The following is a 13,869-nucleotide window of genomic DNA, read 5'->3' on the forward strand; positions in this document are numbered from 1 at the left end:
TTTGTAGGCTACTATTGATAAAAAGGAAAACCACTTGTTGCTATTGAAAAGTCAGGATCTTTTGCTTAGTGTCAAATGAAAGTTAAATGACCACACTCAGTTTGGCAAGTGTGGGTGGGCTATTAAATGTACTTCTCCGCACTCCCATTAGCATAAGCTTTGAGCAACTTTGAATACTGGCTACAGTATTAGGTCATGTTCCAGCTCTCATTGCTCAAGCCATAGCATCAGGCATCTCTGCCTTCTACGGAAAGAAGCAGCTATTTCTGAAGCGCACACACTTTTTAGGCCGATAATTCTCCAAATACAAAAGCTGCTTAATGTTAAAAGCTCCACGTCGCTTTTGTCGTATGAACTGCACGGCCTTTTCGCGTTTCATTCCCTTTTCAATCAGGGCTATGGCAACCAGCACCGGGGCTCGCCCGAGACCTGTCCCGCAGTGAACGGCAATACAACTCTCAGGATTTTCACGGAATTTCATTTTGACAAGACTTAACCATTGCTCAACAATCTGCTTGGGTGGTGCTGCACCGTCATCAAAGAGCCAATCCAGAACCTGGATGCCTTCTCTCTCCAGCATGGCAGAGTTGTATGTCGCTTCACAAACCCTAACTAGGGTGGTAACTCCATTCTTCTTAAGTTCCTCAACAAACCTGTCAAAGAAGGCATGGCTTGGATTTTGGCCCAAAAGAAACCTCATCTTTTTGTAGGTGATTTCCACAGGAATAAAATGGTTACTTGCAGCCATATTGAAGTGTATTAATATGGAATTCAGAAAGGATTTAAAGGAACTGAAGTTGACTTCTGAAATATGTCCCTTCAAAGGGAGTCAGAAGAAGCTAAATGAACTTTCAAACCCAAAGTGCCAGCGTTTCAATCAAGTAATATAATCCAGTCACTTTTACCTGACCCAGCTCAGAACTCTTGTCAGTGTTCCCACAGTGTCAGTTCAGGAGTCCAATGACTAGCTAGATTATTCTTTCTGATTCAAACCTTTTGTGTCCTAATGACTTTCTAGTGTTTATGTGTTCAGAATGATTTGTTAGGTTACGCCTGGTAGAAATTCCCACTAGCCTCTCGGGTTTCTAGTCCCCCCTGGTATTCGTACCCTTTGGCAGTTGTGGGTAAATCAGACAGCTGATTCCAGGAGAAGTAACAACTCCCTGGCTGGATTCACCACCCAAAGCCTTTGGCAGAACAGGTCTGCAGCACTTGAGCCAGCCAGCCTCACACCCCCTCCCTTGTTTTCTGAATGCCCAGAGGCCAAAAGAAAGACCTCCCTGGTGGCTGGCGGCTTGGGTGGTAGAATTGAGGGCAGGTGCAAAGTGGAGTCTGGAGTCTGGAGTCTGAAGTCAGAAGGGCTAGCGGTTGATCTCTATGGAAACGGTTCAGAGATTAGTCTGCAGCTCTTCCCCACACAAAGCACAGTCACATTAGATGATCACGATGCCTGTTCCACTTCTTCCTATAAAAAACAACAAGGATGATATTAGAGGCAATTTTAAATCCACATTACAAAAGAATCCTCATGGTACCAAACAGTCATGGGTGCCGAGAGTGACGATTCTTTTAGTTGCCTTTATTAGCTGGGTACTGTGCTCCAAAAGTCACTGCCATCTAGTAGATTCCAACTCAGACTGACCCTAATAAGGTTTTTGAGCCTGAGAAATTTTTTTTGGAATCGTATTATTTTTTCCATTTAAATCACTTTACTGGGGTCTCTAACCGATAGTATAACAAACCTGAAATCATTACATCATGCAAACTTGTACATATGCTGCCATCATCATTTTCAAAACATTTCTCTTTCGAGTTGAGCCCTTAGTATCAGCTGAGGCTGCGCCTCTTTACGGGAGCATAGAGTCTCAACTTCCCCCCACCCCAAAGCCTGGTGGTTTCCAAATGCTCCCTTAGCGGTTAGCAGTCCACCCTTTACCCTATAATTCCACTTGGCTTCCTACTGGGGGTTGACAACATCCACAACTGCGTCCTCAATTTGCTACAAAGAATTCAAACTCAAACATACTGGACTCTAGTGGATCCCAGCTTACGGTGACTCTATAGGGAAGAGTGTTGTTAGGTGCTAGCAAGTCCGTTCCGGCCCATAGAGACCCTGTGCACAACAAAACCAAACACTGCCAGATCCTGTGCCATCCCACAATTGTTCCTATGCTTGAGCCCAGTGTTGCAGCCACTGTCCATCCTTCTCGCCCAGGACCTTCCTCTCTTTCCTTGCCCCTGTACAGCAAGCACGATGTCCTTCTTTGAGACAGTGACTCTACAGGAGTAGAAAGCCTAATCTTAAACCAAGTAAAAAACCATCAACCAATCAAAGAGGGCTCTAAACCTCCTCTATCTCAATAGCCCTAAAATGCAAAAGCGCTTTCTTCTTATCCAATGTAAGACTAAAGCTAGGTTGGGAGTGCCAACGTAAGACTAGAGTAGAAAGTGGAGTGGAAAGGGGGCTATGGAGAAAGTGTTAAAATCAACTCTCTTTCGTGGATTGGGGGTTTATAACAAGAAAAGGTTTTATAACAAGAAGATCATTGTATCTGCCTAAAAATACAAAGGTCCTGTTGCTGGTTCTGATAAAAGAAGACCACTACAATGCCCAATTAAAATTATTGAAGTCGTATTTTAATATCAGGTTCGCCTGGGCTACAGCGGAAATGTTCAAAGGGAATCTCTCTCCGGACTACAGCCCCCTTTTCCCTGGCCGATTTTCTTTTAGATCACTCAGGGAGGGTAGAACACTGAAAGGAGAAGAAAAGGTAAGTTAAAATACATACATCGCTAAGTGGTACTGCCAGAAGTAAAACTAAAGTACATTTAGGGAACGTTTCAGGCGCCTTGGTTTATGACCCCTTTCCTGGATCTCCTCGCTAGCTTGTCCTCCTGCTAGCTGGGAAGGGAAATGGATACTCCTGTCCTGGAGAGAAAGGTTTACAGCAGCTCTTGATCTGGGAGAGGGGCAGTGTAAACAAGAATTGCTCTGAGGGCACTCACAAACCTGCAGTCCATTGTGATGTTAAAGCAGGTTATCTCCGGCCAGGCCAAATCAGAAGGGGGTGGGGGTGGGGTGGAAATACTCTCAGGGAAAAGTGTTCTCCAGACGGTTCAGCTTAACTGTGGTGATGTGAGCTTGTCTATTTTGGTCTTAATTGCTTTTTCCACCTCCCAAGTATAGGAGAAGGAGCCCCGGTGGCTAAGTGGACTACAGGTTGGGCAACTAACCTCAAGGTCAGCAGTTCGAAACCACCAGCTCTTCTATGGAAGAAAGATGAGGCTTTCAACTTCTGTAAAGATTTAGTTTCAGAAAGACACAGAGGCAATTCTCCCCTGTCCTTCACATTCATTAGGAAACAGAATCAACTCAAAAGCAGTGTCAGTTTTGCTTTTGAAACTACAAGGGAGAAGGAATTAGTAGAAAAAGAGTTTTCAGAAAATGAGTATATCATGCATAAATGTGTAAAATGATCACTCATACTTTTCTTCTCTGGATGGGTAAGAAAAATAATATACTGCTAAATGATGTATATGGCTATAGTCATCTTTATTCAAACCACATAGTGAGGGAAATCGAGAGCCTTCCACTCAGTTCCAATTCATAGCAATTCATAGCAAAGAAACAAGGAGTATGTAATTCATAATCACACTTTATCTACTATATTTAGCATGGCTGACTTCTGCTGTAACTTACTATCAAAAAGGCAAATTCTATATTTATATGCATAGATACAACTATATGCATACACACACACATTACTTTCAATATGTTATGTGTATCATAAATGAGTTTTGTATCTGCAAACACATAACATATATAATTCTTTCTCTGAAATGGCATATCCTAATTGGACATAATTAAGAGTGGACTACGAAGGACACATTTGTCATATTTAATTATATTTTTCCTACAAACCTGTTCCCTTTCTCTTTCCATAAATTTAAAATAAAAATCTAGAGGGGGAGAAAAAGTTTTCTTTGAAAGAATCTCACTTTGTTAATAGATTTTTTTCCCCCAAAAGGAAGTCCAATGTCAGACATAGCAAACATAGTTTACCAACTCCTGACTGAAACACCATCAAATGAGATGAAATATATGCATCTTAAAATAATATATTTATAACAGCTCATAAAAAATAAAACAGAACACCATTAATGGTTATGTATAAAGGGAGACCATGGGATATTTATGCATTAATCCAATACACATTAAGGCTTTCCTATCTGCCAGGCGTAAAAAGATTGGTAAAATCTAGACTCAGTCCATAAGAAGCTTGTTATTTACAGGAAAGTCACACACATCTAAAACTAATTTAAAATATGAAAGACATTATTTATCTGTAGCGAGAGCAAACTGGGTCCAGTGGAGTGTGTGAATATACTGATTAATTTATCAAGCTGGGTGCTAGAGTACGGCTTTTCAAAAGAAGTGACAGTTAAGCATGCAAACATTGGTCTTTCACCATTTCCATCCCCATCATATAAACCTTTATAATGTGTATGTTTTCATGAGGGGAAAGGGCCCAGAAGAAAAGGTGGTCACAAAGAATCAGTGGAGAAGTGAGGCAAGATTAGTCAAGAATACCATGCAACTTTGATTAAAATATAGCTGGGAAGAAATGGGGAAGGGAAAAAAACCCAATTATAAACCCAGTAACTGCTCCTTGATGTTCCAGGAAATGAAGAAAGCTGGAAGTTTCTGAAAACAGATGTAACCTGCTGCAGGTAAACTTTCATCAGCCTCACCATCAAATGTAGACTAAAAGATCAATTGTTTTTCAAATAAACTCTCACACTTATCCCAGGGATTTTAAAATAGGGAAAAAGGATTTTTATATGACATGCTACATGAGAACTGTTGCTAGATATACTAGACTTGACAAAGATACCAATAAACCCAGTAGAAATTGCATTTTGCACTTGAATTTTGTGATAGTTTCTTTTAGGTGGCTCATAAGGAATAAAAAACAAAAAACAAAAAAAAAACAACTAACCTAGCCTGTGCGATTATTAGGTATTGATGGGATCAAGTATCAGGAATCAGAAGACCCAAAAGAAACAAACAAAAACATATTGAGAAGCAGGGGGGTCAGATTAGAGATGCAAAACCCATCTGTAGACAATGGAACATCCCCTCACAGAAGGGTCACAAGGACGGGATGAATCAACCAGGGCAGTATAGTACCAATGAAATACACACTATTCCTCTGGTTCCTTGAGGCTTCCTCACCCCCCACTATTATGATCCCAGTCCTGCCTTTCAGTTCTGTCTAGACTGGAGCATGTGCACTGGTACAGGTAAGAAAGAGTTCATGCACACGGAATCCAGGTGAGATAAAACCCTCAGAAACGAAATGGGAATAGCGATATATTATAAGTTGCCTTATAATATATTAATAAATTCCTATAGCTTACCTCTTCTGAAACATTCACATCATCTATGCTATAATTTAATGTCTGAAGAGATAGTATCCCTTCGTTTCTATTTTCGTAATCCCTTCCTTAGAAAATCTTCTGTCTCATTACTTTTTGGTAACTTTAGAGAATTATTTTAATTGATAAAAATAAACAATTTTTGGAGTATGTTGAAGGTGTAGATGAATATAGGAGAAATTTACAACCAATATCAGGTTTTCCCATATAGGACAACCGGTTTCTATTTGTGCAAGATTATAAGCTGCTGCAGAATTTATTGTCATTTAGACTTTTGTTTTTTCTATATAATTTACATTACTGTTTGAAACTTAGATATGGATTAGACTGCATTTTATTATTGGATCAGCTTCTTCTCCTTTGAACAATGGAATCTATTCATATACAATTCAGCTATCTCAGAAGCCTGTATCTGTTTAGAGAAGGTCTGGTGTTATCTCAGACCCTGATCTGTTTCCCTCAGACCTTCAGTATCTTTCACTAGAAATCCTCACCTGAAGAGTCACCCTCTTCTTAAATAAGTACAATAGTGAGGAAAAAATCTCGAGTCATCAGTCACCTTGCTCTCAGTAAATAAGTCTTTAACTACCTTGACTCTTTCTAAGATAATTCAGAAAAGATCCCAATGATTGCTCTGTCTTGAAGCAGTAATTAGGGAACATTTCCTAAAACAGTCAGGTAATTATTTTAGGTTTTACAAGCCATATGGTCTATCACAACTACTAAACTGTATCATCGTGGCACAAACAATACGTAAATAAGAACCACACACACACACATCTTTCTCTCAGGCACTGATTCCCATTCTAGACTTTGCACTAAAACACCTGAACAACTTTTTAAAATGATTTTCATGCTGTACCCTATAGAAAATTTGACTTAACTGATGTTGGATTAACACTCTGGAATCAGTACTTGAGAAGGCAGAGGTGAGAACCACAACCGTGAGGCAATTTCTCAAAGTTTATCTAATCTTAAAGGTTGCAAACAACACTTAAATATTTGTTAAAACAATAGATGTGGTGGTACAATTCTACACCAACTGAATGTGAATCTCTAAAGTAGTATTCACATGCTTGGCCGCTAAGGTGATTCTGACTCATAGTGACCCTACAGTGCAAAGCCCAATAGGTTTCAAGGTTGCAAGTCTTTGTAGAAGCAGATTAAGTTGCTGGGCACTGTAACCATTGCACCACAAAGGCAGCTTAGAATAGTACCAACAAACAAACAAATGAGCAAACCCGCTGCCATCAAGGCATGATGCCAACTCAGAGACCCTATTGAGGCTGGGAATCTTACAGGAGTGGACTGCCATATCTTTCTACTTCAGAGCTAGTGGGTTTGAACCATCAGCCTTCAAGTTAGTAGTCCAATACCTAACCCACAGCATCCTCAGGGCTCCTTTAGGGCCAGACCAAACCACACTCTCTGCCACTGGGTCAATTCTGATCCCCCAAGTGATTCTTCCAGGGTTTTGAAGCAGTTCATTGTGGTTCAACCAAATACTGAGAATTTACATTTTTTATTCCAGAGACATGGATTCAGAAGCTACATTTGAGCAAGATCCTGTTTCAGTTCATTCAAGGTATTGTTATTGGGTGCCATCAAGTTGGTTCTGAATCATAGTGACTCTATACACAATAGAAGCAAACACTGCTGGTCCTGTTCCATCCTCACCTTTGTTCTATGTTTAAATCCAATTGTGAAGCCACTGTGTTAATCCACCTTGTTTAGGGCCTGCCACTTTTCTGAAGCCCCTCTACTTTACCAAGCATGATGTCCTTCTCCAGGGACCAATGTCTTTTAATGAGACATAGTCTCACCATCCTTGCCTCTAAGGAGCATTCTGGCTGTACTTCTTCCAAGACAGATCTGTTGACTCTTTTGACAGTCCACGGTACTTTCAATAGGTCTTCACCAGCGCCATCATTCAAATGCATTGATTCTTCTTCAGTCTTCCTTATTCAATGCCCAACTTCCACATGCATATGAGGGAGCATACAAGGGGGTGGGTATAGATTTGATCATTTTAAGGTTCGCAAATTCTCAGTTATTCACCTTCTATGTGTACAATTCTCTGAAATGGATTTGACCGAGAATGTTTTAATTTCACAAAAGAATTTCTCTCTTTTGAAAAAGAAGTCATATATTGTCTTTGCAACATTTACCCCTCCCAAACCCTACTGTGACGTCTTGCCTCAAAGTATGGAGATCTCCAGGACAACAAACTCAGGAGCCTTCACTGCTGTGAATTAGATTCTGAGTGACCCTACAGGACAGAGTAGAAGTACTCCACGGGGCTTCTGAGACTGTAAATCTTTACAAGAGCAGACAACCCTCGTTTCCCTTTAAACTTGAATCAAAAAGTCACAAGCATGTAAAGGCTTCCTGCCAGCATTTTCCATCTTCTAAATATTTCAGTTGTGAACCATCTGTTAGAAATTCAGTCTTTTGCCCATGATGAGATATTCAGAATTCAGTTATGTGACAGAGATGAATAATAGGAATAATGTTGATATTAATTTAATGACCTTCTCTTCTCCAATATATTGTTAAGGGACACATCTCCTTTGTAAGAGAGTCCCCAGAGAGAAAAGCAAACAAAGACTCAGCGTGGACTATTGAATGCTCAAAATGATGTTTTCCTACAATATATAAACATCAGTAGCTCTTTTCAGCTTTTCTCAATACTCATCCCCTGGAATAAGCCATTAGCCAGAAAGAAAATTGGCTTCCAATAGTCAAAGTATACTATCATATGGAACTGGAAGTGTTCATATGGAAGATTCCCAAGTTACCCATCGGAGAAAATTCGCAAAAAGGTTTCGACTATTTCTTTTAAATTAAGAGTAGTTTTTTATAATGAAATTAAAACTGATTTTATAAAGTCATGTTATGAAAGATTTGTTTCTCTTTCAATCAATATTCATTTTGTCTTGCAAAACGTGTACTATTTTGAGTATGTACTATCAAATGAAATTGTAGCTTTCAGGTATTAAATAACTAGGCTCATTTTTAATCATATTTTGGTTCATTTTAAAAATAACAAACTGGTTTCCATTGAGTCAATTTTGACTCATCGTGACCCTAAAAGACAGATTAGAACTGCCCCATACAGGATTTCCTTGACTATACTTCTTTGCAGAAACAGACTGCCATCTCCTTCTCCCACGAAGCAGCTGGTGGTTTGAATTTAGCAGCCAAGTGTTTAGCCATTGCACAACCAGGCCTCTTTCTATTTCATTCTCATTCAAAATTCACTGCCATTGAGTCGATGCTGACTCACAGTGATCCTATAGGCGAGGGTAAAACTGCTATTCTTGAGTTTCCGAGGCTAGAACTCTACAGGAATAAAAAGCCCAGCTTATCTCCTGTGGAATGGCTGGTGGTTTCAAATTGCTGACCTTGCAATTAGCAGCCCAACTCATAAGCACTTCATCACCAGGACTAGGAAGTAATTTCTATAAAAATATTCTTTTTGATAATGACCACAATGTATAATGTACAAGGGGGTACCCCCCCAAAAAAAACAGAATTTCACTGAGGAGAGTGAGTTTTGTAGTATGCATTTTTCCTCTTAGCCAGCATTGAGCAACTCACTCTGAGTTAGTCCACCCAGTGGTGTCGCCTAGGAAGATTCTCTCAGTTCACAGTAAATTTTTTCATAAAAGCAGTTTCCTTCAAACATCGTTATTTTGTGATGGCCAATTCGCAGTGTGCAGCTGTGAAATTTTGTTTCCTGCTGGGGGAAAATTCCGCAAGAACTGTTGTGATGTTAAACACAGTTTACAAGGACAGTGCTATGGGAAAAACCCAAGTATACAAACAGTTTTCTTGTTTCAAAAAAGGTGAAATATTGATTGATGACAAACCTTGTTCTGGACGTCCTTCAATTTCCCAAACGGATGAAAATGTCCACTTGTAGTGTATTTGGAGTTTGTTCCACCAGGCCGGACTGTTAATTAAGTCTTCTATTTAAAGATTCTGAAAATATTGTATAACAGTGTTTGACAAAATAGGCCTGATTTGTGGCAAACAGGGGACTGATTTTGCCACCTTGACAATGCACCTGCTCATGCAGCCATCTCAGTAAGCCAGTTTTTGGCAAAAAACAGAATGTCTGTCTTGCCCCCTACACCTTACTCACCTGACGTCACTCTGTGCGACCTCTTTTTCTTTCCGAAAAAGCAGAGGGACATGAAAGGAGGTGCTGTCACCTATCCAAACTGATGAGTTTGAAAATTTTTTCCAAAAATGGAATCGCAGATATGACAAATATACTAAGTGTAATGGAGAGTACTTTGAAGGAGATAAGGTTGTTTTGTAAAAAAAAGAAAAAAATTAAATACATAACTTTGGGAAGAAAAAAATCAGTTTTTTGGGGGGGACCCCCATATTTATAATGCTTTGCTCAGTTGTATACTATCATGGGAACAAAAATAAGTCCACAAGGGGAAATGTGACCCTCAAAGCTTTGTACACAGAAAGAATTTTAACGTTTGAATTCATATCCATGAAGTATTTTGATGTTCCAAATGTAGGCTAGGGTGTTGGACAAGAATAGCTTTCAGAAGTTAAAATCATTAAATACAGATAAAAAGCTAACTCGTATCCAAGAGTTATTTAAATCAATGATGAGGGGAAACAGCAGGTGGAAAAGCTGGTTCAAAGGAGAATTCAAACAGTTATTACATTGTGAAGAAGAAAGGCATGCTGAAATAAATTTGCTAAGTTTGAGACAAAACTGTTAAATAGCTTACTAGAAAAACAATTTTAAAATTTGAGATTATGTTCTTCTTCGGAACACCATGTACCAAGTAAAGTGAGTAGGCAACTTCAGAGAGTTCGGACCCTAATAAAGAGTAAACCAAGGAAGTACATGTGCAAGTGTGCAAAGTGCTGGACACGGTGTATGCATGTATGGATTGTGAGAAGAGTTGTACGAGCCCCCAATAAAATAATTTAAAAACAAACAAATAAAATACTTATAAATGAATCTAAAAAGAAAAAAGCACATGAGCACAGAGAATCAGATAAATAATTGTGAACTCTTTTAGACAAGGCTCCAGTTGAAAATAAAAGCCATGTAATTAAGGATTTGTCTTATTTTTCATTTCTTGGTACTTTCCCATGAACCATTAATAACAAACAATTTCCAAACATAAGATAGAGGAGAACAACACTCATGACATACCATGAATGTTATGAAACCTCTAAAGGCAAAGGTCTGGTTCATGTATGTTTTCCCCAATAGATGGTGCCTTATGACATTTAGGATTCAATTGGTTACAATTGATTAAAACTGGTTACAATTTTAAGAATGATGTCATTTATTTTTAAATAGCAATTAATAATGCATAAAATTGTATTCCTCACAATGATTTAAATTACGCTGAAATTGTATCTGTCACTCAAATATACATGTATAGGTGCATGAGCTTTCAAATTTCTTACAGAGAGAATTTTAGCAAAAATCTTTGATGCTTGATTCTTAGGGAAAATCTTTTTAGTTCCAATTGCTCCACCAATATGACCCCATCTACTTTCCATCTTACTCAAATTTCTCAATATATCCAGGTCATTGGAGGTATAGCGCCTTGTTATTCATCACTATAGCAAGTGAACATTTAACTCAGTGCCATCAAGTCAATTTTAACTCATAGCAACCCTGTGGGGCAGAGTAGAACTGCTCCTCTGGGTTCCCGAGACTGTAAATCTTTACAGGAATGGAAAGCCTCCTCTTTCTCCTGAATGAGCGTTAAGTTAGACGACACCAAAACCAACACCTTGCTGTGGCACTGAGCCCGTGTGTTATCCTGAATAGAATGTTCCATAGAGGGGTCTTTGCTTTAATCTTGATGAAGCAAACCACCCGGTCTCTCGTCCTAAGTGCCACTTGTTAAGTCAGAACTGCCAACTTCTAAGTTGAACCAGCCCAGCGCAAACCATTTGCCCCACTCAGTGGTGAGCAAAGAGAGCCTAGGAGTCCAGGCAAGGAAACTGACATGAGTCAAAAGATCGCATACACAAAAGAGCCTTGGTAAATAGGCCTGGACTGTGAGTGAGGGTATACAGAGTCTTGGAAGTAGGAGGTGAGGAAAATAAATCTTGAAAGAATAAGCTGAGAGCTGAAGGAAGAGTGAACTAGATGAAGACATGGGAGTCAGTCGTCTAGAGATTTTCTTGTTTTTCCATTATTCCAAAGCTGCTTGGGTGGGAGGGAAAATATATGTATTTGATTCGACGCTCTTTTACTGTGTGCCTAGCATTCCATCAGCCATTTTGACCTGTTTTAGTTTTAAAGCTTCAGAGTTGGACTTCAATGTGGAGTAGCAGGGATGGGATTCAGCATCCTGTGTGAAGTAGCCCCAAACAGGCACCAACTACATCAAGCAACAAAGGAGTGTGAATCATGAGAGACTGGAAGCAAAAAGATGGGAGCTATCATTGATGCCCGAGTTTACGGCCTGGAGAGAGCTTCCTGGACACCATTTAGAAAACGGGTGTCCATCAGGAGTTCCCTCTCTTTCTTTCAGATAGGTCTATTTGGGCAGAATCCCGGTTAACAATCACACAATATTCTCTCTCTCTCTCTCTCTCTCTCTCTCTCATCCTATACCATCCTATCAAATTGTGGAAAAACATACTCACATCCTTTGTTTCTAATATGACCCTGTCTTTCTGGACAATTCCATGGTCTTCTTAGGGTTCCTAGGTATGATCCAATCAGGACACTGCCTCCCCAAATATCAGGGGACATGCCTCAAAATCTCCAGCTTGCTTCTTCACCTCTCTTTAGACTAGCGATGAAAGCACCTCGTCTCTGCCTCTGGGAGCTAAAGGAGAAGTAGCAGAGTACTACTGCAAACATATCTGAAGAAATGCTCTTGGCCTAATGTAATCTTGACGCCTTCTATCCTCACAAGTGTGCACTAAGGATCACATAATCTTTCCTCTAATTTCTTGTATGAGCTGTATAAGTGGACTATTATCTCAAGAATTGTTTTGTATTTCAGTTTGGATCACATCCTGTGGATGTAATTCCATTTGGAAGATGGTTTATGTTGTTATACTAAGGAAGCCCTGGCAGTGTAGCGTGCATCCTAAACCTAATCATTATTGAGTTATAAAGAGCAGCGCAGACTCCCTCAAGGGAAAACAAAAGGAAGAAGAGAGATGCCACTTGAAAATCGCCACAAATAGAAGATGGTCAAGTTCTAAATCTCCTCATAAAGCCACACTCCGAATTCAGACTTTTAGCATCCTAAACTGTGATTTTCTGGTCTGTAAAGCCTCCCACTTGTGATATTTCTGTTACAGCTCACTCACTCACTCACTCACTCACTCACTCACTCACTCACTCACTCACTCACTCATTCACTCACTGCCATCAGGTCGATTCCAACTCAGTGCATCCTTGGGGACAGAGTAGAACTGCCCCTGATGGGTTTCTGAAAAGCTACCTCTTTACAGAGGTAGAGAGCCCCATCTTTCTCCCCTGGAGCAGCTGGTGATTTCGAATTGCAGACTTTGTGGTTAGCAGCCCATCGCTTAATGAGGGCTCCTTCAGGTGTTCCATAAAACAAAAGAACGAAAACTTTCACTGCCATAAACTCAACTAAAAATGATCCTTCCCAAGAAAAGATATCAACGTCTGTCTGTTACGGAAGCATGAGGAAAGGCAGACAGATATGCATATCTTTTCTTGGGAAGGTATTTACCAGCCACTTTGGAGGAAAAAGGTAAGGCTTTCTAAAGGGCTGTAAAAATGTAGTCTCCGAAACCCATAGGGGCTGTTCTCCTTGGGCCACGTAAGTTGAAATAGTGTTACTGTAACACAAATACAGGAATAGCTTGTTTTATTGTGCTTTGCAGTACTTTTTTATTTTCTTATTACAAATTAAAGGTTTATCAGCCTATAAATGACCAATCGCTCAAGCACTATTTCTTCCATTAAATTGCTTTTGTACTGACAAAGTCATATTTCTGGTGCAGTAAACCGTGTGCTAGTTGCCATGGCTGACCTTTTGATATACCGGTTAAGTAGTTCATGATTTCATAGAGTTAATACTTAATTAGGAATAATAAAAGAGGCACACAAAACTAGAAGATGTAATAAGAGTTTTAAAATATTAATGGAAAACATTAAACAATACATGAAAAACAATAACACTGTCACAAGATATTTTCATATTGCTTCTCTATTAGTGTCCTCCCTTGCAATCTTCTTCGCTTTTATCTGAGCATCATCTGTTGGCTGTGTCATTGAGCCTTAACGATCTTTTCACAGTAGGGTAGCATCCCATTCCTTTAGAGGTCATCTTGTTTGCTAGATTAGAAGTGGTTAAGCAACCTCTCTGACCCTCCTAGTAGGTTGATCTTTTGAAAAGCCCTTTCTGCTTCTGCTGAACTTACAGCAATGGTTCTGAC

General features: G+C 39.6%; 1 pseudogene; it reads right to left on the reverse strand.

Annotated features, from left to right (window-relative positions):
- Positions 1 to 244: 244 nt before the first annotated feature.
- Positions 245 to 748, reverse strand: LOC142433229 (protein tyrosine phosphatase type IVA 1 pseudogene; annotated as a pseudogene).
- Between the last annotated feature and the right edge of the window lie 13,121 nt (positions 749 to 13,869).

The sequence above is a fragment of the Tenrec ecaudatus genome, chromosome X, assembly GCF_050624435.1.
Source record: "Tenrec ecaudatus isolate mTenEca1 chromosome X, mTenEca1.hap1, whole genome shotgun sequence".
NCBI classification, from domain to species: Eukaryota; Metazoa; Chordata; class Mammalia; order Afrosoricida; family Tenrecidae; genus Tenrec; species Tenrec ecaudatus.